Genomic DNA, 27,729 nt, shown 5'->3' on the forward strand with positions numbered 1-27,729 from the left:
CAGTAATTTTCATTTTTTCTTCCTAATTCAGGATATTTTTCAAATTTTCTACAAGAAACACGTATTACTTTCAAAATTTGAATTTTTAAGCATAGGGCCCAATCTGTAGCAGAAAGCAATAAATAGTCCATGAATAAATTAAAAGTATAAATGTCCTAAAGCTTGGTGAGTGGACTACTTGAAAAAAAAAAAAAGCAGACAGAATTAACTGATACTGTCCACCACAAAACTATTTTATCTACAATTATGCCTGAAAGCAACTGAAAGGTTTTTTGAAACGGTCATTAGTATCTAAAATTAAGCATACCTCCAGAAACCAGACTCACATGATTTTTAAATGACAGCGAGAAAGGGTTGCCTTATATAGCACACTGAAGAGTGTGTACCGTTCTAATGAGAAAGGCTTTGTTTTGAATTCTTAGCTCCACTACTTCCTTACAGGGTGACCTTGGCAGAGTTAACATCTCTAGCAATTCTTACAACTACAAAATGAGAATAATATTATCGAGATCTTAGGCTTAGGATAAGAATTAAAGGAAAAAACAGGAGTACAACACGTCACACATAGAAGCCATCAAATATGAGCAGTGCTATAATTACTCAAGTGAAGAAACACTATCGAAATAAGGAAGATAAAAGGCCCTAAAGTGTTTATACATACAAGTGTGCCTTATTGTTGATACATTTATGACACACAGTGAGTTTTACAAGAAAAAGTAGATTTCAAATCTAAGTATTTTCCATTTCTGAGGTAATTAAACAATATCCAAAAATCCAGTGTTAAACCAACAGAGGGATAATTCTGAAAGAACTACTCACTCAAAACATTTCAAGAAAGTATTTTAATAAAAAAAATTTTAATTTTAGACTGTAAATAGTTAGCATACCTGCTAAAATGACTCCTTACAAGATAACACCTTTTGTTGTCTGAAACTTTGTTACTAAAAGTAGAAGCAACAGAGGAGCCCAAAAGATCTTATTAAGACATCAGAAGCAGGAGGAGGATGAAGGAAGGTCCAGGGTAAAAAATACTGAATATTAAGAATATGGGGAAACACCTAACACATTCTATGAGGCCAACATCACGCTGATACCAAAACCTGACAAGGACACCACAAAAAAAGAGAACTACAGGCCAATATCACTGATGAACATAGATGCAAAAATTCTAAACAAAATTTTGGCAACCAGAATTCAGCAATTCATCAAAAGAATCATACATCAGGATCAGGTGGGATTCATACCAGGGACACAGGGATGGTTCAACATCTGCAAATCAATCAACGTGATACACCACATCAACAAACTGAGGAATAAAAACCACATGATCACCTCAATAGATGCAGAGAAGGCATTTGACAAGATCCAACAGCCACTTATGACAAAAACTCTGAGCAAAATGGGCATAGAAGGAAACTACCTCAACATAATAAAGGCCATATACGACAAACCCATAGCCAACATCATACTCAATGGGCAAAAACTGAACCCCATCCCCCTGAAAACAGGAACGAGACAAGGATGCCCTCTATCACCACTCTTATTTAACATAGTACTGGAGGTCCTGGCCAGAGCAATCAGGCAAGAAAAAGGAATAAAAGGAATCCAAATAGGGAGGGAAGAAGTGAAACTCTCGCTGTTTGCAGACGACATGATCTTATATATAGAAAACCCCAAAGAATCCATTAGAAAACTCTTAGAAGTAATCAACAACTACAGCAAAGTTGCAGGGTATAAAATCAATTTGCATAAATCAGTAGCATTTCTATACTCCAGTAATGAACCAACAGAAAAAGAACTCAAGAACACAATACCATTCACAATCGCAACAAAAAGAATAAAATACCTCAGGGTAAATTTAACTAAGGAAGTGAAGAACCTATATAATGAAAATTACAAGGCCTTTCTGAGAGAATTGGATGACGACATAAGGAGATGGAAAGACATCCCATGTACATGGATTGGAAGAATAAACATAGTTAAAATGTCCGTTCTACCTAAAGCAATCTACAGATTCAACGCCATCCCAATCAGAATCCCAATGACATTCTTTACAGAATTAGAACAAAGAATCCTAAAATTCATATGGGGCAACAAAAGACCTCGAATTTCTAAAGCAATCCTGAGAAAAAAGAACAAAACGGGAGGCATTACAATCCCTGACTTCAAAACATACTACAAAGCTACAGTAATCAAAACAGCATGGTACTGGTACAAAAACAGGTGCACAGATCAATGGAACAGAATTGAAAGCCCAGAAATAAAACCACACATCTATGGACAGCTCATCTTTGACAAAGGAGCTGAGGGCATACAATGGAGAAAAGAAAGTCTTTTCAACAAATGGTGCTGGGAAAACTGGAAAGCCACATGTAAAAGAATGAAAATTGACCGTTCTTTTTCACCATTCACCAAAATAAATTCAAAATGGATTAAAGACCTAAAGGTGAGACCTGAAACCATAAGGCTTCTGGAAGAAAACGTAGGCAGTACACTCTTTGACATCAGTATTAAAAGGATCTTTTCGGACACCATGCCTTCTCAGAGAAGGGAAACAATAGAAAGAATAAACAAATGGGACTTCATCAGACTAAAGAGCTTCTTCAAGGCAAATGAAAACAGGATTGAAACAAAAAAACAACCCACTAACTGGGAAAAAATATTTGCAAGTCATATATCTGACAAAAGCTTAATATCCATAATATATAAAGAACTCTCGGAACTCAACCACAAAACATCAAACAACCCAATCAAAAAATGGGCTGGAGACATGAACAGACATTTCTCCAAAGAAGATATACTGATGGCCAATAGGCACATGAAAAGATCATCGCTGATCATCAGGGAAATGCAAATCAAAACTACACTAAGATATCACCTTACACCCGTCAGAATGACAAAAATATCTAAAACTAATAGCAACAAATGTTGGAGAGGTTGCAGAGAAAATGGAACCCTCATACACTGCTGGTGGGAATGCAAACTGGTACAGCCACTATGGAAAACAGTATGGAGATTCCTCAAAAAATTAAAAATAGAACTACCATACGATCCAGCCATCCCACTACTGGGTATTTATCCAAAGAGCTTGAAGTCAGCAATCCCAAAAGTCCTATGCACCCCAATGTTTATTGCAGCATTATTTACAAAACCAAGACATGGAAGCAACCTAAGTGCCCAGCAACAGACGAATGGATAAAGAAGATGTGGTACATATAACAATGGAATACTACTCAGCTGTAAAACAGAACAAAATCATTCCATTTGCAATAACATGGATGGACCTTGAGGGAACTATGTTAAGCGAAATAAGCCAACGAGAGAAGGATAATCTGTGTATGACTCCACTCATATGAGGAATTTAAAATTATGGACTAAGAACAGTTTAGTGGATACCAGGGGAAAGGTGGGGTGGGGGGTGGGCACAAAGGGTGAAGTGGTGCACCTACAACACGAATGACAAACATTAATGTACAACTGAAATTTCACAAGATTGTAACCTATCATTAACTCAATAAAAAAAAAAGAATATGGAGAAACAAATTGACAAATACTTCATATTAGATGGTGATCCTAAGAGACCTTCGATTTCTAAAAGACTATGATTCTATGACTTTTGTCCTATATACTTCGTAGCGTAGAAAGAATCTACCACTGAAAGAAATGAACCAAGACAATGCTGTAATGCTCTAATAATAGACAGTCTACAGTTCTACTTCTGGGCATCTACCCTAGAGAAACACAGGTACATGTGCTCAAGAAAATATACACAAGGATGCTCATTACAGCACTGATACCAAAAAATTTAATGCCCATTAATAAAGGAACAGATAAATAAAATGGAGTATATTCATACCTGGAATATCATATAGCAGCTAAAAGAAATGCACTAGATTTATATAAGATCTGACTCAAATGGCCTCAACTTGACTAAAGAAAGCAAGCAAATAACTAAACAATATATGCAGTATGATACCACAACTTTAAAAAATCTATAGGGTTTTGTGTACGTGTGTGTGTGTGGCAGGAAACATACCAAGTCCATATGAGCTGGGCAAAGAGGAATTTATCTTTATCTGTAATGTTCTAACCTTTTCAAAGGAGGCTGTACTTACAGATCACTTGTTAAACTAAACTACTTAAAAAAAAAAAAAAGCTGATGTCTTTGATCATAAATGTTAAATCTTTTCTTTTACCAGCCAAATAAGATGTTTATGCCTATAAATTGTTGGACAATATCTGCAAAATCGTGGCAACTGATGCAAAATATAACATTATAAAATACTTATAAATGTTAACAAAAAGCACCAAGAGTTGATTTATATTAAAGAGGTGTCTGCTTTTTTTTTTTAACAAGCTCAGGAGTAAGAGGCCCAGAGCTCTGCTCTCAAGCCCCGTTCAGGGACTTGAGTCCTAACAAGACAACACTAAGTTAAAAGCCATCCTGGAAATCATGCAGACAGACAAATGTCTCTGACCTCAACTCTAGCAGTGTTTTGAAACTATGATTTGACTACATTTCTGATCATATTATTTATTTATACTTGTTCAATTCTAAAAGAATGTGACACATTACTTCTAATCTAGAAAGGCACATGGAAAATTCAAGGAGGAAAATTTATGAACTAAAAGAGAACCAAATAGCTCTTGAACACGTCAATACTGAATCTGGCAGGAGACAAACCTTATGTTGGTATTCATGGAACCAAAAACTAAAGGAACATCTTCTTGAGATATAACGTGGTATTAAGTAAGGAAAATTATTCACAGACTTCACTGAGCTGAGAGTTCTCTGGCTCTAGCAGTGACAAAGGTAGAATTATCTAATTATGCTCCTTTTTTTGTTTTTCACCAGAAAATACAGTAGAAGCCCTGCTGGCTGATGCACTGATTATTAGGAAAGTCATCTAAAGTTACATTCCTAAATCAAGCCATTTATATCATCCTAAAATTGTAAATGTCATTCATTCTGTAATCTTGAGATGCAGACAGGCCTCTTCTCTGAGCGTGGATCGGCCGGCTAAAGTACTGTCTTTCTTGCAAAAATCACAGATGTAACTGTCTATAATCTCCAAAAAGAAAGTGAAAACTTAAGACAGTTATGCAAATTCAACAGAGACTCTGTCTAATTTAATGATTCTCTCCTAAATCTTTTAGAGTCATCATGCCTATAGCTAACTCAAGAGCAATTTTCTTCAGTGACACCTTCATTGAATCTTTGCAAAGCATTCAACTTAGATTTTCACTGAAATCTCTCTTCTTTTTAATATTTCTTTCCCTAAATTTCTTTAGTTGATTACATTGCATAATTACAGCAACCAGCACAATGGCATAAATGGATTTGGGAACAAACCTGAATGACTTGGTAACTTGACAGCCCAACAGGTGGCAGCAGAAGTACAAGGGCATCTTGGAGAGTCATCGATGACCTGTGCGTGTGGTGTTTTAGAGAAGGCTTTAAGAGGGTCAGCAGCTGACAGTTAACTAGGTAAGTGTGAGAAGTGGAAGTGCCTTAGGAGAGCATCTCCTTTCTACACGTTGTACAAATGTTAGGTTACCTTTCGTAATCACCAGATGCGTTCTTCCGTCTGCATACGGTAAGGAAGGAACCACCTAAGAGCCAAGCTGCACCCACTGGCTCAACAAATACTGAGTAACTTCCCTAGGTCAGTTCCAAGTGTTGGAGACACAAATAACGAGTTACGCGGGGTTTCTGAACCTCATCAGTGTTGAAATTTGGGGCCAAAAATTTCTTTGTTGTGGGGGCTGTCCTGTGCATCTGGAGGATTAAACATCCTACTACCCACTGATGCCAGTCAGCAGCTGCCCTGAGCTGGGACAACTGAAAATGTCTCCAGACATTGCTAAATGTCCACTAGGGGGCAAAACTGCTCCTGCTTGAGAAACACTGAATTAGGATGGACCAGGAACTTCTAGTAAACTTTGCTGAGACTCACAGAATTCCATATTTTGGGATCTATCAAAGATCTTTGTTGCCTTGTTTGAAATTCAGAGAAGTAATCTGCTAACGGCCAAGACTGGCTACCTAATTCTCAGGGCCCAGAGCCAAAGGAAAATGTGGGCCCTTCATTCAAAAGTCATTAAGGGGCTGGCCCCGTGGCGCAGGGGTTAAGTTCACACATTCTGCTTCAACGGCCCACGGTTCGCCAGTTCAGATCCCATGGGTGCGGACCTACACACCACTTGGCAAGCCATGCTGTGGCAGGCATCCCACATATAAAGTAGAGGAAGATGGGCATGGATGTTAGCTCAGGGCCAGTCTTCCTCAGCAAAAAGAGGAGAATTGGCAGCAGATGTTAGCTCAGGGCTCATCTTCCTCAAAAAAAAAAAATAAGAATTTCAAGACAGTGACAGCGGAACATTAAACCAAGCACAGGGCCTTTCTGAGTGTAGGGCTCTCGGCAACTAGAGAAGGTACACATCCATGAAGCCAGCCCTGCCAATGGTACCTACTCAGGGCAGGAGTTATAACCCTGGGATTTCTGGGGCTCTTTCCACTAAACTTAGAGTCACATTAATATCTATTACATCTCAATGAGTCAAGAGGTTTTTAATATTTCAGGTCGATACGTTTTCTTTATCACATTTTTTCACTAATATTCCCTATACTTAGCAAAAAAAAGTTGTGCATAATATTGAATTAATTCCTCACCTCAATTTTTTAAAAATCAGATTTTTCAACACGAACACTAAATCAGATTGACAGTTCAAATTATAGGACCCTGAAATCATTTGTGTTTTATTGGAAACAAAACCATGAGGAGTTTATTACATTTTATTAGTAGCATCTGTCTCCTGTCTTTGAATGCTAGAGAAGATATTAATGATGTTCTTTTGCCATTTGGGAACAGATATTCTTTCCTCAAAAATTATCTTTGGCAATGGATTAATTCTTTAAATTATCCTTGCCAGTTGGCAAGTGTTTTGACTCCAGGTGTGGAAATTAGCATTGTTTCCAGTATGATTAAGGGAGATACAACCATATACTATAAAATGTCAGAATATCTGTTGCTTAAAGACATGATGTTTATATTTTTCTACTGCATGTGTGTGACCACAGTGAACCGAAAATCAGGCTTTACTGTCATCAGTTTAGTCTTACCTGCCAAAGATCAGGAGGGCATACTTGACTCCACCTTTTATTTCTTTTCCTTTGTCTGTTTTAACAATTTTGCAAATGTAAACAAAGGAGGCAATAATATCCACACCACAGACAATGATGCCTCCAAAACACAGTTAATTAACTGGTTAGTACTTTGGCTCAGTAGCGTTCAAAACAGCAAATCACAAGCTCCCCAAGAAGTGTGTGGAATCCAGCTTTACTATGCCAGAATAGAAAGTGCCATAGGAATCACACCTCAGCAGGCAGAGACAGGGCACGTCTGAAACTGGGACTGAATGACAATGCTCTTAAGAAGCATTTGCTAGGGAACGTCTGACAGAAGATGTCACTTCTAATTCTGTTCTTTCCAGTTTCTAAGTTCAAAGGTATTGGTAAGAAAAATCCCCTGTAAGGATATCTCTATGATCCTTCCAACACAAGGAGATGCTAACAAAATATGCAGTGGCAGCTACAATAGAAAAAAAAAAAAAAGCTTTTAAAATTTGTATAATCAAAAGATATATAGGTAAAGGATAGCTTCTAAGAAACTATTTGCAAACAGGGTAGCCCAAATCAAGTGGTTTTACTAAGTGATGAAAAAACTGAGTAAAATAAACTGTTTTCTACAAAGGCCAAGTGAGATCTAAAATTTACGACAGAGAAGGGACGGATTAATGCTCTTCAAGAGCAGAGAATCTTGCTCACCACCCTCTTCCCCATGCCCAGAACGCTGTTGGCAATCAAGAAATATTCACTGAGTGAATGAAATTCCTTGTCACTTCCAATAATGAGAGGGGAAAAAACAGGCGTTTTTCAAGAAATATAGCAGAATAAATTGGCACCTAGTGGATTAGAAGATGACTTCTCATTCTTTATATCAAACCTCCTTTTAAAAATGCAAAAGGTGTGCAAATTAATTACTCTCGGTACACCCTTGGTTACTTTCTTGGTAAGCTAACCTCACTAATAATAACGAATACTTTTACAGGGCTTACAACGTGCCAGGCACTGTTCTCATAGCTTTACACATGAAATCATTCACTCTTCAAAATAATTCTTTCAGACAGATATTAGAACTATCGCCATGTTACAGGAGAGGAAACTGATGCACAAAGGTGCCTAATGTTGCACAGCGGTGACTAAAATCCAGGCAGTCTGTTTCAACAGTCCATGTTCTTAAGCTTTGTACTATGCCACAAATAAAAAGAAAACTACAGGATGAAAGACTATTGCTTTCCTAGCCTTCCTCATAATAAGTATGTCATAATTTCACAAATCTAGGGAAAAATTAAACACTTCCTTATGTTGCCAATAAAATATAAGGTTAGCTTTTGCCAAATTTTATAGCAAAACACAAATTACTGGTTTGTTTTTAATATAGGGGAGGAGCTGAAGACCCCTTTTTTGTTTGTTTTTTATTATGGTCTATGACTTCCTTTGCTTCTTTTAATGTATCTTTTAAACACTCTTTCCCAAACTCTCCCAAAATGAATTATAGCAAGAATTTGCACATTTTATCCTCAGCTCTAATTCACAGAGACCATTCTGTATTACGGCTTATTCTCTGAAAGGGACCACTGTAAACAAATACTGAGGCAACTCCAGAATCCTCTGGTATTTTCCAAGTACACCAGGAGCCAGCCCTGATGGTCTGGTGGTTAAGGTTCAGCACTCTCACCGCTTTGGCGGCCTCGTCTGTCAGTTGCCATGCTGTGGTGACAGCTCACAGAGAAGAACCAGAAGGACTTACTACTAGGATATACCACCATGCACTGGGGCTTTGGGGAGAAAAAAAAAAAAAAGGTGACGATTGGCAACAGATGTTAGCTCAGGGTGGATACTTCCTTAAAAACATGAGATCAGCAGGGGTTCCCAGTTGGTCTCTGCTCCCCCTCAGCCCATCTTGTCTTTGGGGTATTGCTTGGGATTATATGTTCAGGATGCACAACAAAAGAGAATATTAAATGGAAATATGATGTTTAAAGGACATATCTTCATTTTTTATGCTTAACCCTTAGAGAATTAGGAAAACCAGTCAGGTTCTTCCTGAAATAGCTAACATGTTAGCTGCATCTTCCAAAAATTTCTCTTTTAATAATGGCTACCTAAGTCCTTAGAGCCACCATCAAGTCCCACAGATATTAAAGCAATTAAAGCAAGCAGCTCTCTAGACATGAAACACTGAATTTTTAGCCAATACCTACGTCAGAAAACTTGTAGACTCATGAAACCATTGCAAAGTATGAGCCTCAAGAGATTGACCAGGAGGTTATAATGAAGTTGTTAATTCGACAATGAATAGTTTCAAAAAGTTGCCATAGAACTTTATATCTTATTGCTTTCTGAGACAGTACTTACTATCTCCATGTTAGAGATAAGAAATTTGAGTTCAGAGATGTTAAGTAACTTACCCAACACAGCATCACAGCCAGGCCTTGAATCCACTCAAGTCTCTCTTTTTGCAAAGTTGATCCCACTATATTATATAAAAACTCATTATCCTAAACCTATAACAGTAAGCCACTCAGACATTTTATATATATATGTGGTAATATATAATGAAAAATAAGTTCATTATAATTTGACAGTGGGCATGTTCTTTTGAGGCCTACTTCACCAATGTACAAAACAAAGGATGAGGAACCCAGCTCTAATGAGCTCTTACTGTCTGTAGCCCCACAGCAGCAGGCACAGTCCACACTTGGTCCCATTCATGCCTCAGAACAATGGCGTGGAGCAGACTTCAGCACCTGATTCTACAGCCAAAGAGATTTAATACTTAGGAAGAAAATTAAGTAACTTGTTCAAAGTTATACAGATAGTAACTGGTCAGGCTTGTGTTCAAACGAAACCACATAATTTCAAGAGAAATAAGAAGAAAATGCAGTCTACTGAGACATAAACATTCACCTACGTCTACAACACATCTATACTCAAACATATAACACGAATTTCCTGCTTCCTTGTTGAGGTGTTTGATCTTATCTAGTAGATTATAAGAGCTCCTGAAGACAGGAAGCTTTGTTTTTAAAAACTTTGAATACCACATGCATTTCATACTACAACATGCAAGAAGTAAACTCCTGATAAAGAGGTGTCAAATAAAGATGAATGTGTACGTCTGGCCCAGAGGCAAGCGACATTCACCAAAGAACTAACGTGTGCGTGTCTGGTACGCCAGCTAAGGGCACAGCACAAAATGCTAACATCTGTGGAGCTCTCTCGCTCCCACTAATTTACCTAAGCAGGGAAACTGTTCATGCCTTTTGTAAAAGGGGACGACTTTACAACTCAGCAAACTAGTACACCAAAAACGTCAAGTGGAGAGAAAATCCACCTAAGAATTCCATAAAAAGATTCCGTTTGAGTAATGTAAAATAAAGTGTTAGACCCACCCCAGTTTACAAAAGATATTCCTAGAATTATCACCTTCCTCTACAAAGTAAGATTACTATCATAAAGCTGTATTAGATTCAGCCAATTTTTATCTCAGAGATCATTACAATAAACAAAAATTTTCTGCAAATGACTATGTTTTGGGAAGAGTGATTTTCTAAGACAACTAAATTAGGTACTTGGTAAAAACTCCAAGACTCTAAATAAACATCCTGTTGGCAAATGTCTATGTTGCTGCTGGTATAAATTAACAAGCAATGAGGCATACGAGAAAAGCTTTAAAAGGGATATTTCTCACATTATATGTAAATCTACTAATACCTATAATTTACTCTTATCTGGGTACTTAAGAATGTTAGAATACCCTTACTTGGCCCATTCAGGAGAGGAAACCTTTTACAATACAACTCATAGATTAGGAGTCTTTTATAAAAATCATCCTTAATTCCAGCACGTAAGTGGTTAAACTCAACCTGTTAATTCACAACTTTGGCGTCTTATTTCTTTACTTCACCTTTGAGTAAATTGAGTAAAATAAAAATATCTCATAGGCATAGATAAAAAACAGAACGATGCTTAGAGTGCACGTAAAATCAAAGGTAAATCAACATGATTCTATTTTATAAATAGTGTACATGTTAATATTTCTGCCTCAGTAGTGAAGTGTTAGCTCCCTCACTCCCAGGAACAACCTTTATCCTACTCAATACTTCTATACACCTGAGATCAGATACTAATTAATCTAGACGGTTTAAAACATTACACCTCTTTTCTCTCAGACCCTAATGTGCTATCACCTAAGTAGATGAGAACACTTTAAAATTACCAAGATCTAACTCACACACCACAAAATTCACCATTTAAAAGTATACAATTCACTAATTCCAGAACATTTTCATTATCCAAAAAAGAAATCCCACACCATAAATTCTCTCTCTCCATTCAAGCCCTAGCCAACCACAAATCTACTGTCTGTCTCTACTGATTGGCCTATTCTGGACATTTAATCTAAATGGTATCATCAACATGTGGCCTTTTTGTGCTTGGTTTCTTTCTGTTCAGCGTGTTTTCATGGTTCATACATGTTGCACCATATATCAGGGTTTCACTCCTTTTTATGACTGAAAAATACTCCATTGTATCGATATGCCACATTTAATTTATCCACTCATTGGCTGACGGATATTTGGGTTATTTCCATTTTTTCCTACTATGAATAATGCTGCTATGAACATTCGCACAAGTTTTTGTGAGAACACGTTCTTAATTTTCTTGGGTATGTATCTGGAGTTTGGGGGGGGGGTCATATGGTAACTTGACTTTTCACTTTTTGAGGAACTGAACTGCCAAACTGTTTTCCATAACAACCGAACCACTTTACTTACATTCTTGCCAGTAGTGTATGAGGGTTCCAATTTCTCCACATCCTCACCAACACTTGCTATTTTTCATTTTTTAAATTATAGTCATCTTGGTGGTGTGAAGTGGTATATCTCACTGTGGTTTTGATTTGCATTTCCCTAATGACTAATGATGTTGAACAAGTTTTCATGTGTTTATTGGTTATTTGTATATCTTCTCTGGAAAAAATACCTTTTCAAATCTTTTGCTATTTTTAATTTTTTGGTCTTTTTATTGTTTAGCTGTAAGCATCCTTTATGTATTCTAGATACTAAACCCTTATGAGATATATGATTTGCAAATATTTTCTCCCATTCTGTAGGTTGCTTTTCATTTTCTGGATAGTGTCCTTTGACATATAAAAGTTTTAAATTTTGGTGAAGGCCAATTTATCTAGTTTTTCTTTTGCTGATTGTGTTTTTGGTATCATATCTAAGAAATCACTGCCAAATCCAATGTCTTGAAGATTTTCCCCTGTGTCTTCTTCTTAGAGTATTACAGTTTTAGCTCTTAAGTAAAGGTCTTTGATCGATCTTTAGGTATAAAGAAAGAGTCCACCTTCATTCTTTCGTATGTGGCTATCCAGTTGTCGCAGCATCATTTGTTGAAGAGATCATTCTTTCCTCCTTGAATGGTTTTGGCATTTTGTCGTAAAATACTCCCAATCCATCTATCTAATGGAGTAACCTATCAGAGCAACTCATTAACACCAAGATTTTCTCAATAATGAGGTTTCTGGCCAGTGTCCCTGGGCAGCTTACTATTTCACTTGGCAGGCAATGCAGCTCAGTAGCAATTTTGTCCTTAGAATAAAACTAATGGCCACCTTATTTCAGGGTTCCATATAATTCAGGATTCTATTTCTTATACTTCTACATGCACATACTTTTACCTGTCAATACCTGTTTGGAGAATCACCCCACCACAATTCTCAGTCCATGTTGTTTGGAATGGGTATGACCCATGAGCCACCATAAACCCTGCTCACAGTGATTGGTTCAGGAGAGGGCACATGAAGCAGACAGACAGTAAGAGCGCTCTCTGAAATTTTTGCGGGCGATATCAGCAGAGGAGTGCTACAGTGTCATGAGTGTTGCTAAGTAGTAAAAATTAAGACAAAACTAGACCTTCTAATAACCACCTTTGCCAGTGTATGGGGAGAGCCAAGCTGAGAACAAAGCCAACATATTCATACACACACACCAGAAGGAAGCTTAACTTTTAAATTACATAAGCTATATTACCCCTCCTTTTTAACTGGAAGCTACTTTGAGTTGTTTTTCTAAACTATAACCCAAAAGTGTCCTGATTAATGTATCCTCCTAAATTAAATGCCTCATTTAAGTAATTACTGAGCTCCAGGCACTTTACCTAGGCTCTGGGTCTACTATTACGGTGAATAATGATTTAAGTAATACAGATTGTTTCCATGATCTGTCCCTCAACCACCTTTCAAAACTCATTTCCTACTATTCTCTCCCTTCTTCACTCCACACCCCCAGCACTGGCTTCCCCGAACATTCCAAGGACAATCTCACCCAGAGATCTTCCCCTTGCTGGCCCCTCTCCTGGACCACTCTGCCTGGAAATGTCCAAGGCTCACTACCTCACTTCCTCAGGTCTCTGCTCAGAGGGCACCTCATCAAAGGGGCCACTCCTCACCTTTCCAACCCCCAGGTTCCTAACACTCTCTCCCCCACGCACTTTACCCTTCCCCATCACATTCCCCACTCCTTGGTATGTTATGTACTACTTTCTTGTCTGCATTCCTTTACCAGAATATAGATCCATGAAGGGAGAGTCTGTGCTGTGGTTACTGTCATAATCTCAGCAGTGAGAACAGAGCCTGCCATTTGGCGGGTGCCCAATTTTCGTTAAATGACTAAATTAATGAGTGTAATGGAAGTTCTGCTGCCAGTGGATATGTGAGTTTGCCACTTACCATAGGTTCTGTTCTAATTTTATCAATTCTCCAAACTTTAAAATGCACAGGAAATAGCAAACTAAGAATAGAAGATTCATCATTTCTTTATAGTGGTAAGAATTTTGGCATCACATATATTTTAGTAAACTATATGTTCTGAGTTAATTATTGTATCTATTGTGAAGTTACGTTTTCTTTTGGAAAATGATAATACGTCCTAAATTCACCACTTTCGAGTTTTCAAGGGACATGCTAGGTTCTGAATAAGGAAATGTAGGAAACAAACCCTTCTTTCTTACTTAAAGCCTTTTGATTTATTGACTAAATATTCTTCATTGGTAAAGGAATCATTAAAAGAAACAAAAATAGATCACATGATAGACTACTATTGCTGATATTACTGAGTACCATGAAAACTGCATTCTGAATTAATGCATTTCGTGTACTTCAAAGGGTTACATAATTGTAATATTAACAGCTAATACTACTCAATGCTTTACATGATTTAATAAGAATTTTAACTGATTCCCTGGTATGACTGTGTCTACACAACCCCATTGTTGTCTGTCCCTACCTCCATGAGCCACTTTTGTGACCACCCATCTATTAATTGTCTCCCATTCTTCTCCAGAACAATTTCAATTTTATTGACAATAGCTGACAATGTCTTGTTTATTTATTTTGTTAGTTAGTGACTGTCTCAGCTAGAAATAAACTCCATCAGAATAGAGACTTTGTCTATTTTGTTCAGTGTGAGAGGCTGGAGAGTATGGTGGTTAAGAGATGATTACTTAGATCAAATCCTGGCTCTGCCATCTACCCGCTGTGTGATCTTTGGCAAATTCCTTAATCCCTCTGAGTCTGTCTCCTCATCTATGAAATGGGGAGCCTAATAGTATTTACCTCCACTGATGTGAGAATTATATTGGTTAGACACACAATGGACTTAGAATAATATTTGGCACATATGGTACTCAACAAACGTTAGCCATTATTACTGTAAAACCCTGTGTCCCAGGACCTAGCATAGTGCCTGACACATGGGAAGTTATTAAACAGCGCTTGTGGATGAGTGAATTCTCCTAGCCTCATAAACTCCAGTCTGAGTTCTTAACTGCCTTTCCTTATTATAGTTGATAGTCAAGAAACAAAGTTTAAGCAACTTTTATTTAAGAAACAAAATTGCTCTGACTTTAGTCAGAAAAAGTTTGAAATATTCTCTTTGGGAACTCATTTTAACATGGCGGGAACTGAAAACAAATGAAGTGATACCAGGCATAGAAGGGAGCTTCACTGTGTTCAATTCTAACTCTTAAAATGACATGATGATATGTCACAGTTCAAGAAAAACTGTCAAAGAAATGGAATTGCCTGTGATTCTACATAAATGAATACACTATGTGCATGAAATTGTAACAAAATGAATACTTTTTCAGGCAAATCTTAAAGCATGGAAATAAAATATTAATACTTGTCTTATGCAAAAAGCTTAAAATTCATCAAAATATAGGGTAATGATTAAGAATATGTATCTGAATTAAGATAGGTTTGGATTCTGACTTTCACCACTTACTGGGCAAAGAGACCTACGTTTTCTAAGCCTCATTTGTCTCATCTCTAAAATAGTACAATAACAATAATAATAACGATTTCACAGGATTATCATAGAATTAAGGGATATAATAATGCCATGTAAAGAGTATGCACAGTGCATGGTACATAGTAAACGCTCAAAAAAATGATCATTCTTTTTTATTAATTTCAAACAAATTAACAGATAAATTAAAATCAGAAAATTCATGATTGTTTTTCAACCTTCCTCTTTAAAAGCATAAGAGTTTAAGTGATACTATTCTCTCTTTGCTGCCAGAAATGTCACCTGCATGAGTAAGCAGCTATAGCCATTACCCTATATGAGGATACAGAACTCATATTCTAAAACATTCTGCTCAAAAAACACAACTCTAAAAAGTTGAATGAATGTTCAGCAGGACTATTAAGCACAAGATAGAAAAATGTACAGGATTATTACATGAATTATGCCAACCGTATTTCACTAATTCTTGTGAAATGAATGAAATTCTTGTGAAAGGAACTCTGATGACAAGCTGTTTCAAAAAATAAAATTAAAACACTTTTCACAGAACATTTTTGAGGAATATGAGTTTCCCATTACTTCCTGAAGTGGATACATCTATATATAAACTAGCTCATGAGAGTAGCAGAAACAAAACAAACACCAAATTTCACACTGAAGGTTGTGACTACAATTCTATGGTCAAGACTGTCATTTGCTTTAAGAGTTCCAAAGCCACTGTAGCCATGGCTATTGAAAATAGATTTGGATTTCATAAGGTTCACCTTTCATAGCAGAAGATTCTACCACATCTTGAAGTGCATACAGCTATAATAAGGGCCTACTATCAATTATAATCTATTATCCATAATTATAAACAAGGCTTCATTCATTCATTTGAAAATATTTCCCAGATTTAGACATTAGCAAGGGTCTGCTTTACAATTAATTCTAAAATAATAATAAATCACATAAGATTTTATTAACTTTTATATTTGAAACTTCATTGCACTTATAAATGTTTGACCTCAAAAGTTAAAAGTTTTTCAATTGGGCCCACCATGTTAGAGAGTGGGAGAAAATACTAGTAACTCGTAATACACAAATAAATTCCAAATGGTAAAATCCCCAGTGACATTGTAAACATATTCATCTGCCCCTGGAAACAGGGTCATTCAACAAATAATCGTTGTGCCCTGAATTATATCTCCTCCTCAGCAACCACTCGGTTCCCCGGGGCTTCAGGATGACTGAGGCACACACAGGGAAGGCTTCTCATGCTGTAAGAACTCCATTTCCTCCTCTAAATCTCAAGGGTCAAAGATCAGAGGTCACCATCCACTCCTCCCACATGAGTGGAAAGTCAATCAGAGAAACATGTATTAAGTACCCTGTTGATGTACGGCAGGTTCTGTATCCGGCGGTGGGGATGCAAAGATAAAGTAAGGCTGAGTCACTAGAGGGGCAGGGGTGTGAAAATTGAATGCTAACCGCCACAGACATGCATTATTGAGGTGCTCGAGGAGCACAGAGAAGGAAGGCACTCGCCCTCCCCTATTCTGAGATAAGACCTACCTCCACTCTTTCGCGGATTCTCTTATCAACCTGCTCTGTAAAACCCCAGGTTTTGTCCCTCTTCTTTGAGAAGTTCCCCGTTCACGAACCTTCTCCCTATTGCAACATTCTGAATAAAATCATCTCCTTACTTGTCCTGTGTATTTTGTCTTCCACAAAGGCTATCATCTTGCTTTGACTGTAATCCAAAGAAAAGGAGTGACAATTTCTCTTCACATGTGAACAGCTGGGTCAAGCTGTTTGACAGGGCAATGAGCCACAGCATCAGAGGATGAGACCCAGCTCTTACCACTGAACCTTGTCTCTCCTAGGGCCCCATGAGATCAAACGTGACACAGTGTGTGGTGATAAATCTGTTAGGCTGTGACAAATGCAGAAGGGCTGTGGCCCAGCCTTTAAGAAGGCAATATGCTCCGAGCAGTGGTCTTATAAAAGCTTATTGCTTCAATCACTCAGAGACTTCCCTGCAACACTACCTCTTAGGTTCTTCTGCAAGTCCACACCCCGTGCACACTTACAGGCAGACACACACGCACACAACTTCACCACCTGCACAGAAACCAAAGAAGACACACCTGCTAGTGAATACCATGTTGAAGAGGCTTCAATACACATATTTTTTGAAAAGTAAGTAGCATTCCAAATTAGTCCTAAGAGTAAAAACTGAGGCAACTGATAAAACAGACCTACTTATTTAATGCTTGATTAAAGAAGGGGGTCAGCAAACTATAGCCCATAAGCCAAATTTGGTCAGCTTCCTATTTTTATAAAAAATAAAATCTAACAGGCACAGAAAAATAAGCTTTTGTGTTTTATTGGCACAAAGCCACATTCATTCCTTTACATATCACTGCTTTCGTGCTACAACGGCAGAGGTGAGCAGTTGCAACAGAGACTGTGGCCACAAAGCCAAGTATTTACTATTTGGCCTTTTACAGAAAAAGTTTGCCACCTCCTGGAATAAAGCATTAAAATTAATGCCTTTCTGCCAACAAGAAGAACAGTCCAATCCTATCATATTAAACGCAAAATTAAAATATCGCCATTACTACCTTCTAGTTAGTTCTTGCTTTCAGGTGAAACGTGATTTACTAATTTGTAGACTTTCTACTCTTGTGTAACACAATAAAAATAATACCAGCATCTACAGGACAAAGCAGAAAGAAATGCTTAAACATTTCTATTTGAGCATTTTTCAAAAGAGGCTCTAAAAGTAAACAGAAGAATGAAGCGTGTTGAATTTGCTAAAGGAGAACAGTTTCAAAAGGCCTCCTTAGCACACAGAAAATCCCTAATATGTCACTAGTTCTCAAATATATTCTTTTTGTGAGACAATTTGTACATTTTCTTTGTGGAGTTCACAAGTTGGAGTCAGGAACTCCTGACTCCACCCCACCTGCTCAGTACCAACACAGTCGTCATCCCCGCCCTGAGAGTCAGGAGGCACTCAGTCTATTGGGGTGCTTCTTCCTTTCTCCCTTGTGATGACGATGGAATCCTGGCTCTAGTGAAATAAATTGGAAAGATAAATTAAAAACAAATTTTAAAGGAAATTTAGTAACAAGTTAAGGAACTTGTTCCTGAAGAGAGAGGGACATGATCCTGCCTGTGCGTTGGGATGGTAACTCTGGAGGCCATGGGGAAGGCGGATGGAAAGGGGAGATGCCAGAAGCAAGGACAAGAGTGAAAGGCACTGGTACTTGGCAGAGCGGAGGAACACCAGAGACCTAACCCAGGCAGTGACAGCAAGGATGAAGAAGGGGAAACTGAGGGGAAATACACTTGCAAGGTGGAAGTAACAGAACTAAATTAGTTTGTCAATTGACTTTAAAGGTTTACTACTGTCTTGTTGTTTCCATTTTTTAGTTGTTTTGTGTTCTGCCCTTTTATAAAAGGAGGATATTCTTAAGGAAATTTGATAGGCATGTCTTATTTCTTTTTTCCACTATCTACATCCAAACAGCACAGCACAGAGATGGCATGAGACGTAGAGCTGGCCAAGCGGAATGAGGAGAGACTTGAAAGGTAGCAGAGTGGGGCTCAGATCTTACCTTTTACTTCCTGGTTCTTTCACCTTGCCAGCTCTCCATTCTCTGAGTACAATATGGATCATAATATTTAATTTTAGGGTTGTTTTAAGAATCAGAGAGACAATGTGTGTGGGTGTGTATGCACGCACATATACACTTACAGAAACAGGCATTCAGTAAATAGTAATTGTTACTAGTATTTTCACACTAGTTTTATTCAAATATGAATAATGAATGCTAAGATAACATTATGAAAGTTCTTTGCTTCCATACAAAGTTGGTTTTGAGATGAGACTTTCAAAAGGCTCTTCCTAAAGGGCCCACTCCCCCCTTTAAGAAGGAGCAGTTATTAGGTTCAATTCTCTAAAAAAATTATTTTGAAGGTTTATTTTATTCTGAGAGATGTTCAGTGAGAGTCATTTGCAAGTAAATATCTTAAAAAATTCCAGGAGAAAAAACTACACTAAAAATGTGAGATACTTATATAGTAATTTATTATTCTAGCTTCATAAACCTAGTAAATTTTCTCCTCAATCTATCCTGCTAAGTTCACATCTTCTTACTAAAGGCTACCACATTTCAAGCAATATAGATGCTAAATAAGTAAGTTAACTGAAATGTACATCTACGTTAAGTGTTCAGTAAGATCCTGATTAACAATATTGTTCAGTGGGTAGATCAAAGGGTTTAGAGGGCCTAAGTTGGACTGATAAAGGAGAAAATCAATGTTATTTGACCACTCTATCTTCCAAATACACAATGAAATTAAAAATTAAGGGTGATTCCTTTGACTTTTGAGAAACATTTGAGAAGGTCTCTTCTAACATTTGTAAACAAGCAAGTTTCTTCAGATAGCACATGGCATGGCTATAAATTCTAGAGCCCATCAATGGGATTGTCCTGTTGTCACTAAAAAGTCCCAACATTAAAGAGTGGCTCATGTGCCCTCCACTTTGAGATGGAGAAAATTGGGTTTTCTTTAGGATCTTCCTCTAACCTCCTCCAAAGAAGGCAACCTTTGAAGGGCACAACAATTTGTCTTACCTCGAGGAAAATATCTCCAGACTGTGGTTTCATTTCCAAAGCAGACCTGTGCTGAATGATGGATTTCGTGTTAACTTGGAAATGAACTACCCTGAAGCAGTAACTTAGGATCTATATTCTTTTTGAAATGTCTACCTTGTTGGGTGTTTTCCTCCTGTTTGATTGTATTAAATACACAGCATTAAAAAACAGTATGAACTTCACAACGTGTTGGGAGGGAAAAAAACTTTGACACAGTCAAAACTCCTTCAGTGTGGATTTTTTTACGAGACATGGATTTAAGTCTATCTTAGAAAGAAAGCAGAAAGATGAGCCGGTTTACTACCAATAAACTTACTAAGACAATCGGGATTTTCAATATAAATCAAGGAAAATGGTTTGAAAACCTACAGGTCATCTGAAAAACACTTCGTTCTCCCAATAGTGTGCTGAGTGGAAAATCTCGTCTGTGCTGCCCTTTATCCCCATGTAAAGCAGAGTCATTGACATTTTAACGTAAAATCCAAGAACTATTTCAATTCTGCTTAAGATTTTACAAGTCCTCTGGGGTCTAGAAAATCGAAGGCAAACTTTATTTAAAGTCAGGTTGAATTAAATAGAGTTTCTTTTAAATAAATTATCATGTCTAAGAAAATAAGTTTAACTATAAAATGAATAGAGTTGTATATTGTTTTAATAGTCCTTCAGCTTACAGCTTGTTAACACAGGATAAGGAATTAAAGCAGCTTCTTACTTGACCTTTTTTTCTTGAGGAACATTAGCCCTGAGCTAACATCTGCTGCCAATCCTCCTCTTTTTGCTGAGGAAGACTGGCCCTGAGCTAACATCTGTGCCCTTCTTCCTCTATTTTATGTGGGATGCCTGCCACAGCATGGCTTGACAAGTGATGTGTAGGTCAGCACCTGGGATCCAAACCGGTGAACCCCAGGCCGCTGAAGCAGAACATGTGAACTTAACTGCTGTGCCACCGGGCCAAGCCCCCCCCCCCTTTTTTTTTGCTGAGCAAGACTGCCCTGAGTTAACATCCACTGCCAATCTTCCTCTATTTTTTTGTATATGGGGCACCTCCACAGCGTGGTGGCTGGTGAGCCGAGTAGGTCCATGCTTGGGATCCAAACTCGCAAACCCCAGGCCTCCAAAGTGGAGTGCATGGAACTTTAATCACACAGCCACCAGGCCAGGCCCAATGTTTTGTTTTAATCTACTGTTTACCATAGGAGATATGTATATCAGCCTCACGCTTTGACAATTTTTGCAATTTTGCAACAATCGTGAGAATGGTAGATATAGAAATGTTTTCTTCACCTATACTCATAAAATTGGGAGTCATCTTGCTGAGGAACAATTTGTCAATATCTATTTCAAGTTCATCCAGCAAACATCGTACAAGCATTACTTTGGGTCACACAACACTGTACTATCACATAAGGAGAATACAAGCAAAACTACCAAAAACATTGGGGAAAAATGACTACTTTCCTCTAAGTGCAGATGTCAACTGCCATGAGCATTCTACTGCAACATCATTATGCCAAAATTAGATTTCTAAAGAAACTTTTGGAAGGATTTCTATCAAAATATGATAAATATCTACCCTCTCTGACCTCTCTGCAGAATACGGATTTGTTGAAATGGCCATAGGCAATGTTAATTCACAGGGAAAGAAAATGACTTACAAGAAGATAAGACTTGATGACCTAATTGCGAAAGTACTGGAGGAAAAAAAAATAAAGCGAGAGATGCAGCGGGCGCTTCCTGTACGCGACAGACGTGACCCCCAGAGAGCTGGAGGTAACTCAAATCAGGCTTCAAGCTCAACTCACAGGAGGGTGTTGAATAAATTCCCCTCCCTACAACCTTCTCCCCTTTCCAGGCTGGAGATAAATGCAGAGCCACATTAGCCCAGATTACTGAGTTGATTAGTTGATAAAATTAAACAATGCAAATCTTGTTGGCCTGAATATTTCTGCATAGATTATACAATGGGCCTGGATCTGATTTCAGTCCTCAGCATCAGTCAGTGCCTCTAGGTTGTTACTTCTCATACATACCTAAATAGTAAGATTTTAGTGACCAAAGGGCAGGGCCAAATTTCTCACTGATCTTCTCATGGTCAACAAATCTATGCTGGAAGTATCTATGTAGGTGAGCTAGGTAATACTAACTGCAAAAGATTTTACATATAGCGGTTGGCCTGGCAGCGTAGTGATTAAGTTCATGCACTCTGCTTCAGCGACCTGGGATTTGCAGGTTCGGATCCCAGGCACGGACCCAGCACTGCTTGTCAAGTCACGCTGTGGCAGCATCCCACATAAAATAGAGGAAGATTGGCACAAAAAGAAAAAAAGATTTTACATATAATTTTTTAAAAAGACCAAAAAAGCTATTTTCCCTTTGTTTTAAAGGGAAAAAAAAGGTCATATACATTTTTAAGCTCCCTAGATTGACCCTGTACTAGAAACAGATCAATCGAATTGTAGGACGCAGCTCTCCACTGCCCTGAGGACAGCACTCAGTTTCTCCCTTACTTTCCTCTCTTTACTCACTCTCTGTTGCCCTGAAGCTGCCATGACAACTTCCTTCTTCCAAAGCACTGCTGCTTTTTCCCCTGATTTCTTGTAGTGGTTCTACATCAACATCTGCACATTTCTCTAGGGAGAGAAAGCTTTCCTGGTTTACATTCTCCCTCTAATAGTCCTGCCTTAACATCCCAGGGCACAGCAGAGAAGGGAAGGGCAGAGATGGCACCTTGTTTGAGCCTTTCCTGAAACCCTGTCCCAGCAGCTGCTTCTGTGAAGGCATCAGCAGCAGCCTTTGATTTCCGTTGACCTCATCCCAGGACTATAATTGTCCTATGATGCAGGATAAGAAATTCAAGAAAACAAGAAAAAAACTGGTTTAACTAAGTGTGGTGATGGATGTTAGCTAGACTTATTATGGTGATCATTTCACAATACATATATCAAATCATTATGTCACACACCAGAAACATATAATGTTATATATCAATTATATCTCAATAAAAAAAGGAAATTGAAGAAGTCAATTAGAGAGTGCTTATAAACAAAGTGGTATAAAGCATATGAATACACAACCTTCATTTCTAGATTCTTCCCTAAGATTGTCTTCAAAGGAATCCTGTCTCTTTTGTTGACTGATTTTACTTTTCTTGTTGTGGGAGACAATTACTAGCTGCTATGAACTAAAGTTCCTGATGAAGACTCTCTGCCTTTTTATATGCCTAGTAAGTTAAGAGATGACCACACATCTCTAGTAATACAGGCAGACCCAACTTTTAATACCTTGCCTAACGGATTTGCCCAAGAGAGTAACTCCAAATGCTTTAAATTGGTGTCTATCAAACTGAAGGATGCATATCCCTCAGGGAATATACATGACAATGATGGACCACATAAAGCCAATGAGTAAATATTGTAGATATTTAGGAAAAAACATTTTTTGAGTCAAGTAAACAGTTATATCATGGGACAGAATACAAACTTTCGTTAATTTTTAGGATAAAGCTTAAAAATTCAAATAAATGTTGGAGCCAGTCTGGTGGCATAGTGGTTAAGTTCATGTGCTGTGCTTTGGCGGCCCGGGGTTCACCAGTTCAGATCCCAGGCACAGACCACTTGGCAAGCCATGCTGTGGCAGGTGTCCCACATATAATATGGAGGAAAATGGGCATGGATCTTAGCTCAGGGCCAACTTCCTCAGCAAAAAGAGGAGGATTGGCAGCAGATGTTAGCTCAGGGCTAATCTTCCTCACCAAAAAAAAAAAAACAATTTAAATAAATGTTGAGCTTACTGCAGATGCCTTTTGCTATGGTACCCAGGCCCCAAAAGGCCTGCCTCTCTCCACTCACCTTTGAAGCTAATTGGCAAAACTTCGAAATAACTGCCTTAAATAATTATGTAGATCTCTCTAAGGTTTCTACCTCTGTCTACATACAAGTCATGACTCTATTACACATCTATGCAGCACGAAACAAACTAGGAAGACAAACCATAAGAGACAAACAACAAAATGATGGGAATTATACATATATTATTTTGTACTCAGATTTGCTCTTAATTCTGAAAGTAGTAATTGTGTCCCTACTAATTCCAAGCTTAGGCTTGGCAACCTGGGATGAGTAAAGATGAATAGTTAGCTCTTACTGCAATGTCTTAAAATTCTGGTACAGGCATGCTTTACAGCTAATATCAAATCTTTCAAGAGATTAATCTGGCCCACTATATATAATTTTGCACTTGCTATTCCCTCTGCCTGGAACACTCTTCCCTTCAGTTCTCTACACTGCCGATTCTTTCTCACCCCTCCAATTCAGCTCTTCAGAGAAGCCTTTCCTAACCATCCCACCTAAAGTAGCCCCTCTACAAATATGTTATCATCCTATTCATTTCCTTCAAAGTGATTACCACAATTTGTAGTTACCCTGGAATTATTTACTCTTTTATTTATCATTCATGTGCCTCTTCCCAAGAGAACAAGCCAGAACCTTGTCTGTCTTATTTATTGCCACATTCCCAACTCTACTGAATGTCACTCAACAAATATTTTTGAATGAAAATACTGCTGCATAGTATTTAGAAATTAAAAAACAGGCGTTTCTCACAGACTTTCAAAACTCTAAAAACTCAAACTATGAAGCTGTTATAATCTGGCTCTCTTTTCCTATAAAGCTAAAAAGAAACAGAGGCTCAGGGACTCCTCCCAAATTCTTTTAGATTCACGAGTCAGGGGTGGAGCTAGGATCAGTCTTTCATTTCTGTCTCCCACTCCAGGGAGCTTTCCAAACCAAGCTGTTGTTTCTTCTACTCTCACTTTATTAGTCCTACAGGATGTATAAACAGTGTTGAACACACATGAAAACCAACTGTTCACTTCTTTTAAAACCCATAAACCGCCTTCTTTTTTTTTTTTTTTTTAGCACTCCACATGCTAAGGAGGCTGACCTGCATGCCACGTACAGAAGAAGTGATGGAATCCCATTACAATCCAATCCTGTTCCACAGCACGGCCTGCGAGCCTCGCCTCTGCTGCTGACGTGGCCAGAGCAGCCACCGTATTCACTACATAAGGTCATAAAAGGTATTTTGAATCAGGAGAAGTAAGTGCCCTAGGCACTGACATCTCACACATCTAATAAATTAACTAACTTAACTAAGACAGACTTTAGTAGTTATGCCTATTTTCCTCAAAGAGGTCAAATTTAAACTCAAGAGACCAAGGAAAAAAATCCCACAAAAAGAGAAAGGCCATATAAGTAAGTACCATCACAGTAACAAGTCATAAATCCACTAGAAACTCCTAGAGAAGGACGTGGCCTGCTGATCAGGAATCAGACCTATTTGGCAAGCTCACAGGTAGCAGGTAACTAAGCCAACATGTCTGACGAGAAAACATTTCTCCCTAAAAGAAACGGCAATCTTATTGAACAGCTTCTTTCTAACCTCCTGGAATATCTGAGTATCCTGTGGTGACTGGTCAAGGTTCTTCCGGCCAGGCAGCTGGACCCCACTGTTCAGAGTCCCCAGGCTTGAAGTCACGGCTCAAAATTCACTTTTGTCAAGATCCACGGACCAATTAACCCAGGTCACTCTCTAACCCTCCAATGCAATGGCTGGCTCGTCTTCTCTGGGCCAGGACATTTGTATTATTTTGAAGTTAGCTGTTTCTTCATGTGTATTTGTCCATCTAGCCTAGCATTTTCAAATGTCAAGTGACTGAGGGCCAGGACCCTTCAGGTCTGCTAACACAAGCCCTAGCACTGGTCTCTATTTTCCAACTAAACTGACACAGAGTCTTGCCCCTGGACATGACAATGCTGAAATAAAAGTCATACTTTGCAGAGCATGTTTTACTGTGATTAGATTTCTCAATCATAAAAATGAGGCCCCAAATTACTGGTGCCATATAACACTGGCAAAACTGTCTGTGTGCATTCATACCATAATGCTATTAATTCTGTATTTTTAAAAAAGAACATGAAATTAGTTTTAAAATTAAGCAAGATGATAGTACTCAAATAATACAAATCCAGAAATGGATAAATTTTTAATCCCATTAGTTACAAAATTTAGAATATTTAGCCAAACATGAGACAAATCGTATTAGGATTCAGTGGATAACATTATAGTATCTTTAAAAACTGGGCCAAATGTATACATGAACCAATATTAGGAAATAGGTAAATCACTAAATATTTTATCTATCCCCAAGAAATAGTGCCCTATTTAGTTGAGAAGACTTATGATTAAAACTAAGGCAGATGCAGGTAATTGCAATCCTATGCACAAGTTTCTAAAAAAAATAATAAATTTGGTTATACATTCCAAATAGTCACAAAACTCAAACAGTGTGCATCGTCGACAAGTGCATGGCTAGACCAGTCACATAAATTTTTTTAAGGTAGTCAAAATGAAGCTATGTGCTCAATACTCTGTAGCAAAATCAGTGGTATCCCCACCTCTAAACAAGAAGGCTTTTTTATTAAGTTGTCTTATCCTTTACATAAATTAACAAAAACTTATTTCTAAATAGCATTTAATATAACCTAATACGTCCTCTGCAAAGTTTTTCTACTCACACATTATTAGCACATGGGTTTCAAGTGTACTGATTACCACAAAAACAACCTCATACTTCATTCAAGCTACCGCTGAGAGGAATTTAGACAAGAGCGTAAAAGAAGTTGTCATTTAAACAGACATTTAAAATAGCATGTTAAAAATTAACACAATGCTGAACTTAGTAAAAGTGAATTATTTCGTTATAGCAAAATTCTCTTTAATAGTTGTGTTAATGTGCTACTCTGGAAATGCTGACAATACCAAGAACGTGGTATATGGTCAAAAATCATTTGTTAAAAATGACCTTGACCCAAAACGGGCTCACGGTTAGTAGGGCTTTGGTCTAAGCAAGAAGATAACATCGCACTACCGTGCTGCATATATATAAAGTGAAGTCAAGCCAAATGTGGCTAAAACAGTGACCAGCTTCCACAGTGTTTATTTTACTGTTTCAGGAAAGCAGAACCTTCAGCTCCACCAAAAATGGTAGGAAAGGGCGAGTGCACAGACCTTTTAAGACTTGTGTATGAATATATTAGTAGAAGGGTATACGTGTTTGGCATTTTCTCAGGTATGAAAAATAGACTAATGTAAGTCAGCATCTCCATTTGAGCTATCAATTAACATAGAAGCAAAAGGAAGGTTGAGAGAAAATGAGACAACTTTGAGAAACGTGAATCCAGAAGGGGAGCAGTTATTGCTGAAATGAAGTATTATAAAATGTCTACCTTTTCTCATTAGTTGTATCCTGCAAATTGCTTACCCAAATCAGACTATCAAGATTATAGATCCTGCCTAAAAATTTGTAAATCCCTACATGATTTCTTCTCCGAAAATGAATTTATCAACATAAACTAACCAGAAACTTCCCTTTTTTTTGGTTTTCTGACATGGCAAAATTTTTATTAGACAGTTAATTAAACGTTTTAATGAAAATAGGGAACCACAAAATTATCCCAAAACTAGTAATGTGAAGGCATTCTTACTCTTTATAAAAATTATTATGGAACTTAATGTAACACATGTAAGCAGGTATTTAATTTTACTAGTGATTTGTCTTGACAATAGTTCACATTATGAT

The 27,729-nt window shown here is 37.8% G+C and overlaps 1 protein-coding gene across 1 annotated transcript in view; it reads right to left on the minus strand.

Moving 5' to 3' along the window:
• Window positions 1-27,729, minus strand: part of SLC2A13 (solute carrier family 2 member 13) — a 332,721-nt gene that overhangs the window by 236,405 nt on the left and 68,587 nt on the right. The gene's annotated exons all lie outside the window — the stretch shown is intronic.

The sequence above is a fragment of the Equus asinus genome, chromosome 22 (assembly GCF_041296235.1).
Source record: "Equus asinus isolate D_3611 breed Donkey chromosome 22, EquAss-T2T_v2, whole genome shotgun sequence".
Classification (NCBI taxonomy): Eukaryota; Metazoa; Chordata; class Mammalia; order Perissodactyla; family Equidae; genus Equus; species Equus asinus.